Genomic DNA, 20038 nt, shown 5'->3' with positions numbered 1-20038 from the left:
CTTTTCATCCCAGTCCTCTTAATATTTTGAACACGGGGCATATTTTTAACACTAATTCATGCATCACATGGGTCCCTTCTACTGTAAACATAAAAAAGAATAGTAAAGGATTAGTGTGGTTTATTACTTATGAAGCATTTAACCAAGTCAATGTTTGAATTGAACGACTTAATGCTTTTAGTAGATATAATATTTAACTATATAACTTGAAAGTCATAGCAATCAACCCAACCTCAGCTTGGCCCATTGATGATCGATCTTACAACCTCCTTAACTCAGTTGGTAAGGAGTACAAATAGAAATATGTAGAGTGCAAAACCTTATATTTTTTAGTGTAAAACTTTAGATATTTTTACTTACATATTTGTATTTATACTCTTTCCATATTGAGCCTAAGGGTCTGTTTGATTGCTGAGAAAAGGATGAGAAAAGGGAATATTCCTGAATGATTCTCCCTTTCTTGTGTTTGTTTACGGGTAAACAGTGTTTTGGGATGAGAAACAAGAGGAACGCGGGTTCCCAAAATTAAGTGAGCGGGGTCACACCAAAATAGTGCGACCCCGGTGAGAAAAGAAAAGGTTGAGAAAATATCTCGAGTTTGTCAGAGCAAGAAGTCAAAGGCACCGACGGAGAGAGAGAGAGAGAGAGCTCAGAGAGGGAGAGATGGAACACGAAAGTTGCAGAGGAGGAGCTAAAGCAGTGTTAAATCTTCAATCGAACTCCTCAATCTCGATCGCTTATCACCCCCACTTTGGGCCCCATGATGATCTTATGCTTCTTGAAATCGACGAGAAGTTGCTTCCTGATATCTTTCACAACAGGTAATCGCAATGAGTTTTCAACTCTTCAAATTCGATTTTTTAGGTTTCATCCATATTTCTTTTCTGTATCTCTGCAATTTCTTCGACTTGGGTTATGATTCAATATTCAGTTCTAGGGTTCTTTATTTGTAGAGTGAGTCTATGAGGTCAGTCCAACAAAGAAGCTGTTCTTTGTACGTCGTCCAAGACTTATGCCGTCAAGTTCGTCGGAACCTCCAATTCTGTGTTCCTCGTTCCTCCATCAGATCCGTCGGAGTCGAGTGAGACTGCTAGCGATGAGCTAGTGGTTGCATCGGTATTCAAAGTGGCACTTGGAATTATGGAACTTGTGGAAGTTGCTCCTAAGCTGGATAAGCTTAAATTGCTCCTCATGGAGAACCCCTACATACCAGAAGATGAGATGGATGTGGAGGAATTGGAGGAGATTGAGAAAGACAAGACGGGTTTGTTTCGATGGGAGGACTTAGTTGACAGGATACAAGCTAGTGATGAGGAATTGAGAGCTGGTCTGCGAGCTCTTTCGGTTGTGGAGATTGATGGCTATTGGAGAATCGTGGATGAGAAGTAAATGGATATTGTTCTGAGTACGCTTTTACACAATGCGGTGTTGAATGGATGGTCTTTAAATGCGTTTAAGGAAGATGAAGTTGTGGGCATGCTGGAGGCTGATGGGTTTCCCCGCAGGCTAGCACTGCATTGTTTGGAAGTGTATGGAGGCCAGGTAGGAGAGGGGAATGGGAGCAACGGTAGAGCGTGGGTTTTGGATGAGAGGCGGGTTTGTATTCATTTTGCCAGAGTGGTTCTGAAAGGAGGGAAGATGAAAGTAGAGAGTTTTATGGATGAGTGGATGAAGAAAATTCTTGCTGGGATGCCTGCAAGCTTTGAGATGTTGGAAGGGGAAGTGTTGGTAGAGAGGCTTGGAGTTGAGACATGGATCTGTGCCTTCAGTGTTTCATCTCTGCCCTCCACTCCTGCTGATCGTTTTGCAGTGCTCTTTAGGGAGCGATAGAAGTGGGAATGGAAGGATTTACAGCCATACATCAGGTTTGCTCGGATCCCTCTCTCCCTCTTCCTTTCTCCTCGTCTTCTTGGCTAATTTATTGAAACTGTTCTCCCTATATTTATTACTGGATTGGTTGGAATTGATTGCTCTAACTTTTGTTTTTGATTTTGTATTTATAGAGATTTGCGTATACCAGGTTTCTCATCAGAAGAATTGCTTCTAAAGTACACTCAAAAAATGCAACCTACCTCAGATGCTGAACCTATTTTCAATGCAAGATAATCTCACCATGCATCTCACGGGGGTATTCCATGCTTGTCTTCTAATGAGTGGTTAAGATGGATTGTTCTGAAGGCATCTTTACTGTCCCATCAGTTGAATTGTTCAGTGGCTTTGCCATAAAAATTACTAAATCTATTACATAAATCCTGTTATACTTGTATCTTGTTTTACATAATAATTTATTAACAACAGGCTCTCTGATGGGATGTTTGGAGTTCTTTTTGTTGATCACCCAAGATATGTAAAGGGCCCAATATAGGTTCATTGTGGGAGAATGGAATTGGTTTCTCTTAGCCCCCTATTAAGGTGCTTCCTTTAATGGTTGATAATATCTTTAGTTAATCTTTCTCAACAACACACATTTTCATCACTAAAGTGTTTTTTTCTGTGTCTTTCTACTGAAGTGACTATCGGTGTTCTTCTGCTGCATCTACCCTAGAACCTAGTAGAGGGTTTTATCTAGCTTTTTATGTGCCTTTGTTGTCTTCTTTTGGTGATGCAAATGACAATTACATACTTCGAAGATGGTTCTGCTTAATCTTTGATGGTTTATAATCCCTTGGAAGATACTCCTTGGTGATGTTTGTGTAAAATTTGAATATTGAACCAGATAATAGGCTTTTAGATTTATATTAACACTTTGTTGTGGCTAGAGAAGATGAAAAAGCTTTGGCTGATATATTGTGTACTGGTTTGTTGAGGCAGAGACCTTGTTAGTTCTTAAATAGTTAAGCTGCACTTTGGTGGGTGTGTCCTCAAGAATCAAGACCTGGGTCCTTTGGGGCCCAAAAGATCAATGAAGGTGACTATTGTATCTTCTTAATCGCCTTTCTAGGTCCATGATTATCAATGATTTAAAGAGGCAAGGTTTATGGATTTTAATCATGATTATCCATGATTATTAACAAACTAGGTACTAATTATATATGACAAAAACTTGTTTTGATGGTTGAGCCTTTGCGTCCATTTTGTATATATTTTGGGGATGCATTGGCAATTTGATTGTTGTCCTTTTTTTTTGCGATGGTCAATCTACTTGTATTAGGTGGAATGAATGGTTATATTTTACCACAAATGGATTTATTGATATATGGATGATTATGACTACATGGAATGAATAGGTTGAACTATTGGCATTGATGAACTAATTACAGGTTAAAGACAAGTTCAAATGATTTATTGATGTATGTATGACTTTTTGAATGAAATATGTTATTGAATGCAACTTCTTTGATGTACCAACAGGTCCAAATAATAGAGCAATTTTAGTTTATAGTAGACTATTTTATGAATGCATGCACAGGTTTTTTATGGATGAGTACATTGAGTAAACTTATGAACAAATTATATGATGAATGAGCAGGTCCAAATAATTAAGCATTTCTTACTCTTTTTAAGTAAAATTTTTGAATGAGCAAGTTTAATAACACTATCATGTCACGTGGCAAGTTCAATCATATGTGTCATACATTTGGGGGGTGCAAGTTGTCATAAAAGTAAATTACATGCATTTTTTTAGTTGAGAAAATTTTCTCAGCAAACAAACACTAGAAAGTGGATTTTCTCACAAAAATTTTCTTAGCAAACAAACACATTAAAACTAACTGAGAAAATAAATTTTTCTTTTCTCATCCCAACATTTCTCATCCCATCCTTTCTCAGTCCAATTTTTCTCAGCAATCAAATAGACCCTAAAGGACAGCAATAAGCTATTGTTTCCAGCCACTTCAGCTGTTCTGAGGGCCTGTTCGATAAGGGCTGAGATGGCTTAATAGAATGACTTACTTTTTTCAGTCTTAGTGAACAAAGTAATCATATAATAAAAAATATTTAGTGATATGGTAATCAACCCAACTTGTCATTGGCCATTAAGGGAGTTGACAACCTGCTTAAGTAATGATTTCTATATTTACTAAAAGAAGAAATACTTAGCCAATACTCCAGAATGAGCCATCACTGTCCAAATGACCTTTTTAACAGTCACAACCCTTACAACAAAAGGCTCAAGTCGAGGAAAAGGAGCAAAACTCCCACAGTAAAAGACAAAGCAAACAACCTTGAAAATTATAGCATTTTAGACATTTTCTTTGAATTAAACATTTAGACTGTTTCTCTTATTAGTTTATAAGAGAGAAACTCCTTAAGAACTTTCCTTCAACTTTCTTTTTTTTTCTTTTCTTTTATCTATTCTCTCTCTCTCTTTATATATATATATCTCCCATGATGTTAAAATAAACAATAACTTTGACCCTTAAAACAAGTATGTGATATAACTAATCAACAAGATTGCCTTTAAATAAGGGTGTTGTGTGTCAATTTAGGAAAAAAATTAGCCGTCTTGGTTTGACAGACCCTGCTGTCCACTGGGCTCCCCTTGCCTGGCATGTCAGTTTATATGAATTTCTTGTAACAGTAACAGTGCTGAAGGCATAACTACATGAACTAAACATGTCACATGGAGAAGGCGTTGTAGACAACAGAGAATGTCCAATGTGGACAGTCTATGTTTCCTTGCTGATTTGTGGGGATGGATTGTAAGAACGCTCAATGTAGCAATTGAGATTTATTTACTTATATTTTCCTATGGCAATTGAGTTTGGGGTCCTGAAAAAGGTCCTGGTGTTCCTTTTTCCAGCCAATAATATTCATGTCAAAAATTTCAACCCAGCCAATATTCATACCAAAATTTTCACCATGCACCAAAAAAGTGTAAATCATTGAAACAATAATACATCACAACTGACATCTTTAACATTGTTAAAGTATTGATAGCAAATACATCTTATAAAACATAATGAATAAAAAATTAATAGATCATTTGACATCTTTAATGTAATTGGTTGAAACGTTTATTTAACTAGGAATGGTAGGGTGGGGCAGGGATAGGCAGCCACTCCTCGTCCCTATCCCCATGAAAATTTCCATCCACAGCCCTATCCTTGTTCCTGCCAACAGGGATAGGGTTTTCTCCATCCCCGTCCCCACAAGGATCCCCATTCTTGCAGATCTAGATCTCCACTCCCCAATCCCCATGAGGCAAGGATTGGGGACCCCAGGGTGGGGAGTGCTCTCCCCGTTCTCGCCCTATCCCTGCCAACACGGATGGAAATTTTTCCATCCCCATCCTCATCCCCACATGGGAAAATCATCCCTATCCCTACCTCATTTAGGGTGGGTCCCCATGAGGATCGGAGAATTGGGGGAATTGCCATCCCAAAATTTAACGTGCAATCTATTTTAAAGTTAGAACAAATTAGGGTTGTGTTTAGTGCCATTGTTGTTTGATCAATACAAATTGGTAGGCAACTGTTTGTTTCTTGATTTTGGAGGGGGGGGGGGGGGGGGTGTTGAAGTGACCTACATATCTCTCACCAATTTCAATTTGTATTGATCCACCCAACGGTACCATTTCTGTTTCTGCTTGAAATAATTTTTAATTGGTCAATATATAAATTAGCATACACCTGTTATTTGAGGCTATTTATAGATAAAACAGGCATACCATAAAAATGCATGTGTGGGAGGCCATTCGTATTATTCTAGCTGAAATGGCTCTCATATGTGATATGACAAGGCATATCTCTCACCAATTTGCATTGATCAACACAAAATGTTGTTTCAGGTAGAAAAGACAATGGTACCAAACACAACATTAATTTAAACCTTAAATCAAATAGAGAATACAAGACAAACATCAGAAGTACTTTTCTTAGATCAAGATACAGAAGATGGCTTTCATCTATTACACTAATACCTCCTCTTTCTAGTCCACCTAATACCAAACTTGGTGCAATCAATTTCAATATCCAAGGACTTGTCATTAGAATCAGAATCACCACTCCAACAAGGAGAGAAACTACTAGTTTCCATATGCAATACCCACCAACCAAGGAGTCCTCTGTGGTTAAAATAGATACAAAAGCTTCTACATCCCAACTCACTTGCAGAGACCGACATACAACAAGTGAATCCCATAAACAAGGTTATGTCTCCTAGACTTTCCATCTTAATCTAGGAGGGCTTAAAAATATCAAGCTTTAAAACTTCTACATCATCTACAATGTTGGTTGATTTCCTAGAGATAATAAAACCAGCAGGATCTCCCCCCACCAGATTCAATAAGAACTTCCCTGAAGCCCTTTAAGCAGGTGGAAGGAATGGCTTTTGTTGAACCCAGTATTTTCACTCTAGGATTAGAATTAGCATCGATCACTGCTAAAGTTCCCTACAAACTTAAGACATAAAACTTCCCTTCAAATACAATGGCGTTTGTAAACTGTATGGTACATGGCTCACTGGAATTTGGGTCGATCGAGGAGTGTGCATTCCTCACTGATCCATTTCCCATCGATATCTCTCAACTTATAAAAGACAAAGCTTGGATGAGAACCATTGGTCAGAACCATTGATATATATTTGATTGTAGTATCAGTGGATACTTTCTTGAAGCAGAAACCAGCTGAAGAACGCCATGGTGGAAAGGGTTCATGGAAGAATGATCTTGGATGTAGTAGAATTTAATTAGGAGGTATTCGCAAGGCGACTTTCTTCCTCTCATTTTCATCTTTCCATGAGGAGAAACCATGTAATCCTTCCAGTACTGCTGGTTTGACTCCCAACTCCCAGACGAGGAGCATTCCCACCATCCCTTGCTAAAGCCGTGATATGTGTTTTCATAATTACAAAGAACGAGCAGTGGAGATTCCTTATCGGCCGGGCTACATTTTCTGGGTAGTTTCCATGTTTTGGAGATGCTGTCATATTTGATGGTATAGTCTCTTAGCTTGTACCCGTAAGTATCTCTTATTAAGATGTCTATTTGCTCTGGAAGGTTTGTATATATGGTTTCATCCTGTAGACGGCATTTGGGTTAACCTTCTTATCCTTCTTCTTCTTTCTACTCATTTTTGTTCCTTGCTTTGCCATCGGACTTGCTTCTGTGAATCAATGGAATGTTTTTTGGAGTTTGTTTAGAAATAAGAAAAAGAAAAGAAAGTGGCAGCTTCTCTTAGCATTTAGATCCATTTACTCTCAGAGGCCACAAACGCAACACCATGCCTGAGAATAAGATTTGCAAACTCTGGGCTTAGCACACTTGAGAGCAGAAAAAAATCTAGTTACAGAAATCACAAGTAGTATGATATATGTGAAGTTCAAATATTCATCACATCCATCAATGCCTAGGCAAATCATTAATTTTGATCAAGTAACTCTCAGCATTCACTGAAGCAATCAATTAATAAAGAATGAAAGTAAAGAAAGAGATCACGTTTAGAATCCAAAATTAACTGAAAGTAAAACAAGGAAAAATGAAAACTTTGAATAGAGGTCTGAGGGTACAAAGAGGTTATTAGATCATGTTTGATAGAGTCCTCATCAAATCTGTTCTCTTCTCAGATCTGATCTTCTCAGTCTCTATCTGAACCTTATCTTTCTCTTGTACCTTATCACCAGTTGGTTGTATTACACTCTAACTACAAGAAAAGTAGCCTTTAGCCACGGTTTCTCCAGCACCGGACAAAAAAATGGTTGCTAAAAATCATATATAACAAACCAAATATTTTGTTTGTGTCTCTATGTGCTCAACTCTCGTATATAATTTAGCCACGGTTTCATAGCCCGTGGCTTTAACATAATATACCAAGACGGTTTTACAATTAACCGATGCAATACATACTTATTCTTCTTGGAAATATGAAACCGTGGCTATTTGCATATTTGCGCGCAGGTTCTAATTTTTCATCACCTAACTAAAATAAAGAAAAGAAGAAATTGCCCGTGCATTTCTCTACTCTCTTTTCACTCTTTTCCTCTTCCATTCTCCGTCTAGCTCTCTTTTTCCTCTTCCATTCTTCGTCTAGCTCTCTTCTCTATTTCTCCTTGATATTTTGTGAGTGCTCCGCAGGTTGGTCGGTGTTCAAGGATTCATAGGATAAGGGTTTGTTTCAAAAGCCCTTCACTTCCACTGATCTGTCTCTCTTCAAATCAAAAGCAACGGTCAGTCTTTTATATCTCCGCTTGCAACTCACAAGGTTTGCTTCATTTATCTTTGTTTTTTTTTCTCTGTTTTATTCTTCTTTCTTCTTTTTTCATTAGTTTCTTATCTAATCAATTCATGAATCATCTAATGTGAGTGGATTTGTCTTAATGTCATATTCCTTTTTGGTTTTTTTGATGATCATGAATGAATGATGTGGTAACCTTAGTTGTATATATATTTTTTTCATGTTGAAAAGTATATTTAATTACTTTGATCAGAGCTGAAAGAGAAAATATATTAGAGTTCAAAGCATCAGATGACCAATCATCAAGTCATCAACACAACCTGTGTGGCCGTCTTGACTGTATCAATTAGAAAAAAAGCTTTGCCTGTTGGACAATTATTTGTGTAATGAATCGCTTCATTATTTATTTTATTTTTTGTTTTTTGGATGCATAATAGAAATAAACCAATAACAAAATTTGATTTCAAGTTTTCTAGTCCCTTAAAAGAAAAAACAACCTAAGAAAAATGGTCAGGCTCACCTGTGGAAGGAGCTAAAGAATTGCTCCCAAGACCTAAAGACTGAATTTCTTGATTTTTTCTATTAAACTCCTATAACATCTTTAGGAAGTTGGTTAAACCCTTCAAAAGATGAAATCCTAAAGCAAACAAAAGCATTTGATCTATTACATCAATTCCCATAGTATAAGGACTTTGCTCCCATCACCATCATCCACAACTGGAAACATTAGGGCTTATAACTTGGTAGTCCCTGTAGGCTTCACCACAGGATGATCATAATCGATTTCAATTGGCAGTAGGCCTAATCATGCTAAAATGCAACAATTTAAAAGAAAATAATGCTTGGAGAGTGACAACCCCTTCCCTTTTCCAAAAAACACAGATTGATTCTATAATTTTGAGCCCATAAAGTAGTTGACTATAGATTTAATCTTTTGCAAACAAAACACTAAAAGTAACAACGTCAAATAGAAACCAAAATTCAATTATTCCAAATGCACTTAAAACATAAGTAGGATATTGTCTCAAATGACATACACTATACCATGATGAAGTTTGTAAAAGAATATACCTCCCCAAAAGGCAGAGCATCATTTTCAAAGAAGTCACCAAAATATCCAAACTCAGATAGAAGTGTTTGGATATCCATGCTTGTATCCCTATCTTCATCATCAACCTCATCATTTGCCACTCTTGCAACGGCAGAATTGTTAACTTCATCATCCAATCATTTCTAAAACATGCCTTGCCACCCAAGTGAAATGGAGCTGACAAGGGAACACATCTGTAGCTCAGAACTTGAGCATGGCAGAAGGTTAGTTATGGGCTGTTTGGATGGGTTACCTATACTTTGTGGTCAGATGATGCAGAAGTACCAAGACCTCCAACTTGGCTAACTAATTCCTAGGGCAAGAGTGTGCCCCATTTCCAAATGGCATGAATAGGTTGGGTTTTGGAGCAACTTGGTGATCAGAGAGAAAGAGAGAGACAATTAGCCTTAGTTTAAGTCCTTTGGAACAAAATACTAAATATGAAAGTAAAAAAGTAATAGTAATAATAAGAAATGTTTATTTTTACCTCAAATCTTGAGGGATCAAATTTCTCAGGAATTGGAAAATTGTCTGGGCTGTGATGAATGTTCATGAAAAGTGGTAAAACTTTCCACCCTTTTGGTATAAGGTACCCTGAAAGGAGGTAAAAAAAAGGCAAAGCAGTTCAGATTATGACATCAAAATAGACAAAGCAGTTCATTGTGGTAAAACTTCCCACACTCTACAATTCTCACCTTGTCATTCTGTTGCCTTCAAATATCAATTCTATGCATTTTTTTAACTCTAGCCACGCAGGAGTCATTTATCTAACCTGCCCTCTAAATAGAATGTTTCATAGGGCTGCTACTCTATTAATGTGATAGTTGTAGGCCAAGGGAGTAGGCCTATGCATTACCTTTGGGCCTTCGCAAGTGTGTGGTCTACGATAAGATTTGATACTTATGTAAGTATTAACACTTTTAAATCCCAAAGTATAGTGTCTCAAAACTATGTTTTGTGCTATTGGTTCGGCTAATATTTTGTTATCCTCTTGTCTGGGTTGGGTATTAAGTCTTTAGTTAATGGGCCTTAGTTACTAGGCCTATTTTTATTTAGTGTCTTATTTGATTGGGTGTCCCATCACTAATTAGGGGCATCCTGGTCCTTTTTTGTAACTTTATGTATTTTTATTGTATAAGTGAACAGGGCTGGCTGATGAACAGTGCCCATTCGAACATTTCTTCCTTTATCCTCTTCTCTTCCTCTTCTTCTTCCTCTTCTTCTTCTCTGCTCACTTGACAGGTTCAGTTCGGCAAACATGGTATCAGAGCACTAAAACTTGCCTGGTTACAGCAGCTGCCTCGCACCTCTCTCTCTCTCACCTTTCTCTCTATCTTGGTACTACAAAGAAATCCTAGGTCTGGTCATAGAACCCAACAGAACCTATATCTAGGGTTTCCCTTGGTTGTAGGGCCTAAGGAGAGTTAGTCCCAGTAGCTGATGCCCTTAGAGACACACACAACAAGTTGTAGCCATTCGGCTAAGTGAGATCTGTGTAGAACAGATCTGGAAGAGAGGACTGATCTCAGCAGTCCTACAACAGTTCGTGGGTGAGGGTTCAGCCTGCGATTGTTGTGGTTAGCACGTGGTAGAAGCCACAACAGCAAGGTCCAGGTTGTGGCAATAGTGGCTAAACACAACAGAAGGGTTTCAGTTTGGTGCTTCAGCAGTTTGGTGGCAGCTTGCAACAACAGTAGTTAGAGCAGTACAACAGAGTGGAACTTGGTATTTCAGCCCTGATACGGACACTCCTGTTTGAGTTTACAGTGCTGCAAGCTCCGTAAGTCTGAAGTGATTTCATATAACTTGTGTGACAGTTTTTGGCACTCTTGCAAGTCGGAGAAGATGTCATCCATATCCGGGGAAGTGTCTTCTAGAGATGTTAGGGCTAGTGGGAGGTCTCCTAATCTGAAGAACCCAAATCTGCACAGCCTACAGATAACAAATGTGTTGCTAGACGAATACAACTTTAGGGAATGGTCAGTTTCAGCCATGCTCTTTATCACATCCCAGGATCTTACTGGCTACTTGGACGAGCAGAAGAAAGAACCTGAAATAGGGAGTGTTGAATATGCTATTTGGAGAAGAGAGAATGCTACAGTCATGTCCTGGCTACTTGCTTCAATGACTCCAAGGGTAGCTAGGACCGTTCAACACTTCTCCACAACTGCCAAGATTTGGGAAAAGGTGTCTAAGACCTATGGGCAGAAAAAAAAATAATGTCTAAATCTATAGACTGAATCAAGATATTGTTGCCCTAAGGCAAGGAGATATGAGTGTTGCAACATACTTTGCTACATTAGAAGGACTATGGGAAGAGTTGGATCACCACCTCATCATTGACTGGGAGAATGCCAAAGACAAGGAGAAACATGACAAACAAGTTGAAGAGGGTAGAGCATTCAAATTTTTGGCTGGCCTAGATCCAATACATGAGAACATAAGGTCCCAAATTCTGGGAAGATATGAGATGCCCAACTTACATCATGTCTACTACCTTGTGAGAAATGAAGAGGTGAGAAGAAAAGAGATGCAAGTTGATGCTTAGACTAAACTAGCTGAACAGTCTATAGAACATTCCGCCCTAATTTCTACAAATCAAAGGGGGAACAAGTTCTTTGACAAGAGACACCTGAAGTGTACTCACTGTAGGGGAGAACAGCATGTGAAAGAGACTTGTTGGGTTCTCTATCCTCATCTGAAACCAATTGCATTGAGGAAAGATAAGAAGCACCAGAAGGGCCAATCTGCAAGTGGGAACCTGGCAGCAAGTCACAGTGATGGAGGTTCCAAACACTCATCCACAGTTGCTTCCTCTTCCATGGGATAGACTACTAATTCCCAAGGACATGGGTCTATGGATTTCACAGCTGATGAGATAGAGGTACTTAGTCGGGCACTGGCCCTCCTAAGGACAAATTCCCTTGCTTCCACCTCCCTTGCCAGATCAGGTATTGTCTCCGCCTTTAGTGCAACTAGTTCCATTGATCCAGCCTCCTAGATTATTGATTCTGGTGCGACTGACTACATGACTTACATGTCTTCTTTATTTTCTTTCTATCATTTAATGTCTGGCCAAGACAAGATGAAGGTTGATGATGGTTCCCTCTCTACCATATCTGGGAAATGAGTGGTTGACCTAAGCAATGACCTCTCACTCAAATCTGTCTTGCATGTTCCCAATCTCTCTTCAAACCTTTTATCTGTTTTAAAACTTACCAAGAACTTGAACTGTAGCATAACCTTTTTTCCTACTCATTGTGTTTTTCAGGACAGTTTGATGAAGAGAATGACTGGGAGCGGTCATGAGCGTGGAGGCCTCTTCTACCTTGATGCAGACATCAGTTTGGCCCTACAAACATCTACTACTAGTGGTCAATCTAATGTAGAGTCATTAACTAAGCTACACCTATGGCATGCTAGGCTAGGTCATTTACAGTTTTTGTCATTGGAAATGTGGTTTCCATAATTGTTCCAAGGTGTTTTAAGTCAAAAGTTAGTCTGTGAAGTCTGTCAATTATCAAAACAGTGTAGAACTATGTATTCAACTTCTAGTAATGAAAATCAAGCACCTTTTGACTTAGTCCACTCTGATGTTTGGGGTCCTTCTCCCATTGTTTCTATTGATGGCTATCGATACTTTATCAGTTTTATTGATCACTATTCTCGATGCACATGGATCTACTTATTAAAGACACGAGATGAAGTGTCGTGGGTAACCATGGTATTTTGCAAAATGATTGAAACACAATTTGGCAAGAAAATCAAGCAATTCAGGTCAGATAATGTTGTTGAATATTTCGAAAGGTCCTTAAACTTGTTTATAGAGGATGCGGGAATGATCCATCAGTCATCTTGTGCTAGTACCTCCCAACAGAATGGGGTTGTTGAGCGCAAGAATAGACACTTATTGGAGACTGCACGAGCTTTACCATTTCAACACAAGGTTCCAAAAGCCTATTGGCCTCAAGCAATCCTTACTACATCATATCTGATAAACCGAATGCCATCTAAGGTATTGGGGATGAAGACTTCATTTTCTGTTCTTTGCCCTCACCTTCCTGTTTTTTCTCTTCCACCGAGAGTCTTTGGGTGTGTATGTTTCATACATGTCAAGGATCTGAAGAAGAGCAAATTGGATCCTCGAGCTACGAAGGGAATTTTCTTGGGATACTCTCCTCAGAAGGGATACAGGTGTTACGGTCCAGTCACCAAGAAAAAATATGTCACAAAAGATGTGGTGTTCTTTGAGTCTCAATCCTACTTTCAATCTTCCCTGGATCCTCTTCAGGGAGAGACTAGTGGGATGGAAGAGGACCCTCCTGTTGATCCTTCTATTCCCTCCTTCTTTGTGCCCCTCTCTGTCTCGGATCTTCCATCCTCTCCTCTTGATCCTCCTAGTTGTAGTATCCCAGGTGAATCTAGTGAGGCTCCCATTGGCTCAGCTACTACTAGTGACGTTGCAAATGTTACTAAAGACTCCAGTAGGTAGCAAAAAGATATTAGAATCACCTACAATAGAAGGAAGAAGAGTCATCCAACTCATGACAGCAACCAATTGGACTCGGATCAACTTGTCTCAGTAACTCAAGGTAATCCTATCAATTCCTCCGACTTGGATTTTTCGATTACCCTTCGTAAGTCTACCCGTTCTTGTACTATCAGACACCTCATTGCTGATTTTGTGTCTTACTCACATTTGTCCCCTTGTTATTGTTCTTTTGTGTCTGTTCTCTCTTCTGTGCATGTTCCTACTAGGTACTCAGAGGCATTGTCTGACCCAAAGTGGAAAGAGGCTATGAATAAAGAAATGAAGGCCTTAATGAAAGCAGGGACTTGGGAATTAGTAGATCTACCAGAAGGGAAAGGCACTGTTGGATGCAAGTGGGTGTTCACTATGAAGCATAGGGAGGATAGGTCCATTGAAAGATACAAGGCTAGACTCGTAGCAAAGGGATTTACTCAAAAGGAAGGAATTGACTACAAAGAAACATTTGCTTCGATAGCAAAACTCAACACTATCAGAGTTCTACTATCATTAGCTGCAAATTTCTCGTGGGAGCTTCATCAGTTGGATGTGAAGAATGCCTTTTTAAATGGTGATCTACATGAGGAGGTATTCATGGATCCTCCACTAGGTTATGAATTTGGCAGGAAAGTGTGTAGATTGAGAAAAGCATTATATGGCCTTAAACAATCCCCTCGAGCTTGGTTTGAGAAGCTATGTGAAGCCATGAAAAAAGGTGGTTATACTCAAAGCGGGGCAGATCATACCCTATTCATAAGGAAGAGAAATGAGAAACTTATAACTCTTATCGTCTATGTAGATGATATGGTAATTACTGGGGATGATAAGGAAGAGATTAAAAGGCTGAAGGAGGTCCTAGCTGCTAAATTTGAAATCAAAGACCTGGGTCAACTGAGATACTTTCTAGGGATTGAAGTTGCTAGATCCACAGAGGGCAACTATATATGTCAACGGAAATACATCCTTGACCTTCTACAAGAGACAGGCATGTTGGGGTGCAGGCCAACAGATGCTCCAATAGAACCAAACCATGGTCTATAGGAATCGGTAGGAGAGGACTACCCTGATAAGGAAAGATACCAAAAGCTAGTGGGGAAGTTAATTTACCTATCCCTCACTCGTCCTGACATTGCTTATGTTGTTCATGTTGTCAGTCAGTTCATGCACAATCCAAAAATTCTTCACATGAAAGTTGTAGAAAGGATTCTCAGATATTTGAAGTCTTGCCCTGGGAAGGGGATTCTGTTCAGAAAAAACAATAAAATTGAAGTTGAAGGATATACTGATGCAGATTGGGCTGGTTCTGTGGGTGACAGAAAGTCGACTTCAGGATACCGCACCTTTGTTGGAGGAAATTTAGTTACATGGAGAAGTAAAAAATAGAATGTGGTTGCCAGGTCTAGCGCAAAGGCTGAATATCGAGCTATGGCTCATGGTGTTGCGGAACTGTTGTGGCTTAAGATTCTTCTTGGTGAATTGGGAGTGAAGATTGAGTGTCCTCTCAAGTTGTACTGCGACAACAAGGCTGCCATCAACATTGCAAAAAACCCAGTGCAACATGATAGAACAAAGCATATTGAGATAGACCGTCACTTTGTTAGAGAAAAAATAGTCTTAGGAGAACTCTGCATTCCTTACACTCCCTCAGAGATGCAAATTGCAGATGTCTTAACTAAAGGGCTAACCATAGTGAAATTCTTGGACTTATTTGGCAAGCTAAACATGATTGACATCCATGCTTATTTTGAGGGGGAGTGTTGGTTCGGCTGATATTTTGTTATCCTCTTGTCTGGGTTGGGTATTAAGTCTTTAGTTAATGGGCCTTAGTTACTGGGCCTATTTTTATTTAGTGTCTTATTTGACTGGGTGTCCCATCACTAATCAGGGGCATCTTGGTCCTTTTATGTAACTTTATGTACTGTTATTATATAAGTGAATAGTGCCCATTCGAACATTTCTTCCTTTCTCCTCTTCTCTTCCTCTTCTTCTCTGCTCACTTGACAGGTTCAGTTCGACAAACATGTGCTTTTTGGGATTTAAAGGCACAATTCTTCAAACTTTTTCAAGCATAACTATATTAATCAGATTTAGGTCAGCCCTAGATTGTCTTGAACGCTTTGGTACTTAGAGATATTAAGATAATCACTCCATGTTCCTTTAAATGACTTCATTTTTTATACTACCATTTTTTATCCTACCCTTAATATTATTTACTTATATTGATTGTTGTGAATTTATCGGATTAATTATATTCATAAGGCGTTCTGCATAGGTTTTGTGACATCTAGGTAGCTTTGGAAAAGGATGTAAGTAACAACTTCGTGGTTTAATCTGTTTATTCCTTTGGCTATATTTTCTAATATTGAAATGCCATGGAATGTGTGCTATGGATATGCTTTATCTGATATTGGAGTGCTATGGATATGCTAACTAACATGGTGAGGAGTTTTAAGAGATTACATGAATCCACCATATAGATGTGTGCGTGTTTGTGTTTTTTCTTTCTAATTCTAATGTTTATATGCTTTACATGGTTATGAACAATGTGCTAATCCATGTGACAAGTAGTTTTAGGGAATTACAAAATTCTTAGGTGGGTTTTATAACCATATCCTAGAATTTCTTACAAGAAAAAAAGGGATTGCACCATGGTTAGTTTTTAGTTTGTTATTATATTCGGATAAACCAGATGCAACCTTGAAAATACATAATTGAAGGTACAAAGGTACAATTTTAGGCCACCCAACGGAGAATCCATATGCTGAAGTGAATAGGATTGAAAGAGAATCTTAACAGGCCACCCAATTTTAGGCCTATTCCAATATATTCATTAGTCTTTGCTATTAGTAATGGGGGGAGAAAAGAAACAGAAACTTAACAGAAAATTTGCTATCACCCAATTTTAGGCCTATTCCAATATGTTCATTAGTCTTTGCATCAGCCAGATATGATTGAGTGTTTGTCTATTTATTGATATGATTAAGTATTTGTCTTAATAAAAATGGGAAACTTTGGGATTTTCATCAGATTTCCATTTCAATAAGTATGATTAAGTGCCTTCATTAACACTAATCAACAATGTCAATTTTCCTTAGATAAAATCCAACAAACTCTGATTATAGCACAATCCCTTTCCTAAGTTCACCATTGACCCAAGAAACAACCTTAGGAACCCCATAAGCTTCAATCCAATTTATCTCTGTAGTGTATTGATCACAACAGCCTTAGGAACCCAATCAACAATATATTTGCATGTACAGATGACCAAAAATCAAAAAAGGATGCTTTAGACACATTTTCTATGAAAGCAGTACAAGAAATCAAATGACCAGCAAAAATAATAGTCAACAGATTTAAAGTCATAGATTACCTCTTCTTTCTCTACTTCTTCAGTATGCTCAAAAAAACTTGAATATTTTTAGATGACCCTTGCAAATCTTGGCGCTTGTTAATATGAAAATCTAGTTGTAGAGAGGTTCAAAGTATGCAGATTATTTTTCTTGAATTGGAAAACTCATGCTTATATAAACTACTTACCTATATACACAAATTTAGGAATGGAGCAATCTCTTTTTTCAAACTATCACGGGTCATCCCATATATCTTCTCAACATATGTGGTTAGGTGTTGTTTAAATAGCAGGGCAGGGTATTTTGCTTCAACTCTTGATGGGATTTTAGGCTTGCCTACCATTCCATTGTACCCACTTGAAATCCCCATCCCTGATGGTGATGAACGAAGACCCTAACAATATAGTTCAGACCATTATATTTTTTATACTCCCTCATTTTGTAATATAGGGCATGTGAAATTAAAAGAATTTTACTAAAGAGAGCTTTACTTGAGCCATTCTACCAAATAAGGTGGTTGGTGAGGTTCGGCTACGGTGTGCAAGGCTTGGTGCATTGCCCACCTTAAGTGTATTTTGTAGAAGAAACAGAAGGGTATATGTTGTTGAGAGCCAATAGGCAAGTTCACTAATGTTCAAGTTCTATAAGGTATAATGAAGAAAATCAATCTTACATGTAAAACCCATTTTTATCACTCTAACTTGTATACCTATTGCTTAATTATATGATATCCATAACATGTCAAATAGCTTTAGGATTCTGAAATGACACCATCTCAATTGATGAATGAATTATGTGAATAATCCGATCAAATATGTTTGTCTTTTCTGCTTCAAAGGATTTCCACTGAAGAAGTGTCTTATAGACAATACAAGCAGCAATAAGTCTTTTCTTGTCAAATTTCTTATCTTCCATGAGACACTTTATATGCATATCATGGCCTGCCTGGTTAGAATAGGAAAAAATAATAATGTTAGTAATGCATGTCAAACAAGCAATATCTATTGGAGATCACCCATTCATGTAAAGATTCTTATTGTAAAGTTCAATTGCATACTTGTTGCCTATCTGTTAGGAATTTTTGCTTATTGAGGGGAACTGCAAGAGGTACTGTCTCCTGCAAAATAGAACAATTTTCAGATTATTAAATAATTTTAAAACAGTTGTTTTTCATCAGTGGCCTATTATTTAAGGAAACTTCATTGAATGATGTTGAGTATACTTTTGTTTCTTCAACAATTCTTCTGTGTTTGTATTATAATCAATCACTTATGTAACTCAATCACTTTAGTGTTTGTATTATAATCAAACTATAACTCACTGATGTTGAGTATACTCATTGGATTATTTCTACTCTTACCGAGAGTATATTCTCTCAAGTGGTAGGCCTTCAATCATCATATGAGGTATGGAATGCACTTGTGAAATATTTTTCTACTAATTCTCGATCTCGGATTCTTCAGATGCGTAGACAATTACAAAGTTTAAAGAAAGGAACTCTCTCTATTACCGAATATATAAATAAAGCTAAATGTCTCTTTGATAACTTGTCTGTTGTTGCCAATCCCATTAGTTCTATTGATCTCATCATGTTTGTTTTAGTAGGCCTTGGCCCGGAATACGAATCGGTGGTCACTGCAGTCACAAACCGATTTGATATAGAGGAACTTGGCATTGATGATTTATTGAGAATTTTTCTTAGTCATGAGGCTTGGTTAGAACAACATCACTCTCCTTCCATGGATAACTCGTCGATTGCTAATCTCTCTTTATTCAAGAACAAGGCTCAATCACCTCAGCCATTTTCCCCCACTAACCATGGTCGTGGTGGTCCTAATGGTTGGACAAATGGAAGTCGTGGTTGCAGTCGCTCTTCCTTTGTCTATCAAGTGTGCAACATTCCTGGACATGGTGCTCTCAAGTGTGGGCGACAATATGATCTCAATTTTAATAATCTACAAACAGAAGAATCCAAACCAATAACTTTTCATGGAAGGGTTTCCTCCAATTTTGATCCCACATGATATCCAGACTCTGGTGCCACACATCATATGATACCCGACATTGACAATCTACAAAATTGTTTTGATTATGGTGGTTCTATCAGGTTAAAGTCAACAATGGGGCAGGTTTGTTGATTTCTCATATTGGTACCTCTTCACTTATTTATAATTTCTATACTTTCCAGTTAAATGATTTAATGCATGTGCCTAACATCTCGAAGAACTTATTATCTATTAGCAAATTTACTCACAATAATGATCTATATTTTGAATTTCATCGCAACTATTTTGTCTTGAAGGATTATACAGGGAGGCAAATTCTGCGATGACCAAGTAGAGATAGACTTTATTGTTTCTCGGGTAGTCTCAGCATCAAGGATAATTCTCCAACTTCTTTCATAGGTGAACGTACATCCATTCATGGTTGACATCAACGAGTGTGACATTCAACTCTTTGCATTGTTCAGAAAGTCGTCTCTTAGTTCGGCCTCCAGTCTTATGCCATGATGTTCCGTTTGTTTGTAAGTCTTCTCAGTTAGGGAAGAGTCGTAGGTTGCATCTTTCTTCTTCTCCTAGTTCATCCAGCCTTAGATTTAATTTACTCAGATGTATGGAGACCTGCTCTTGTGGAGTCCAATAATGGTTATAGATACTATGTAATTTTCTTTGATGATTATAGTAAATTTACTTGGTTATTCTTGATGCGAAACAAGTTTAATGTATTTGATATTTTTATTAAATTTAAGAGGCATGTAGACATGTTCCATAGTTTTTGGCTAAATAAGGTATCACGCATCGTTTGATTCTGCGTCTGATTTGATGTTGTCTTGCTTGTTTGAGAGAAGTAAAATAGGATATAAAATGATGTAATTCCCACGTGCAAATGGGAGGAAGGTTATTCGTTTTGGGGGAGCAAGTTATATAAGAGAGGGATGGAGATGGGAGGAAGGTGGTGC

General features: G+C 38.0%; 1 pseudogene; it reads left to right on the top strand.

Moving 5' to 3' along the window:
• Nucleotides 1–280: 280 nt before the first annotated feature.
• Nucleotides 281–2385, top strand: LOC104603943 (uncharacterized; annotated as a pseudogene).
• The last annotated feature ends 17653 nt before the right edge of the window (nucleotides 2386–20038 follow it).

The sequence above is a fragment of the Nelumbo nucifera genome, chromosome 3, assembly GCF_055504915.1.
Source record: "Nelumbo nucifera cultivar China Antique chromosome 3, China Antique-T2T, whole genome shotgun sequence".
NCBI lineage: Eukaryota > Viridiplantae > Streptophyta > Magnoliopsida > Proteales > Nelumbonaceae > Nelumbo > Nelumbo nucifera.
The sequence above is the reverse complement of the archived record's forward strand: the minus strand, read 5'-3'. Positions and strand labels throughout refer to the sequence as shown.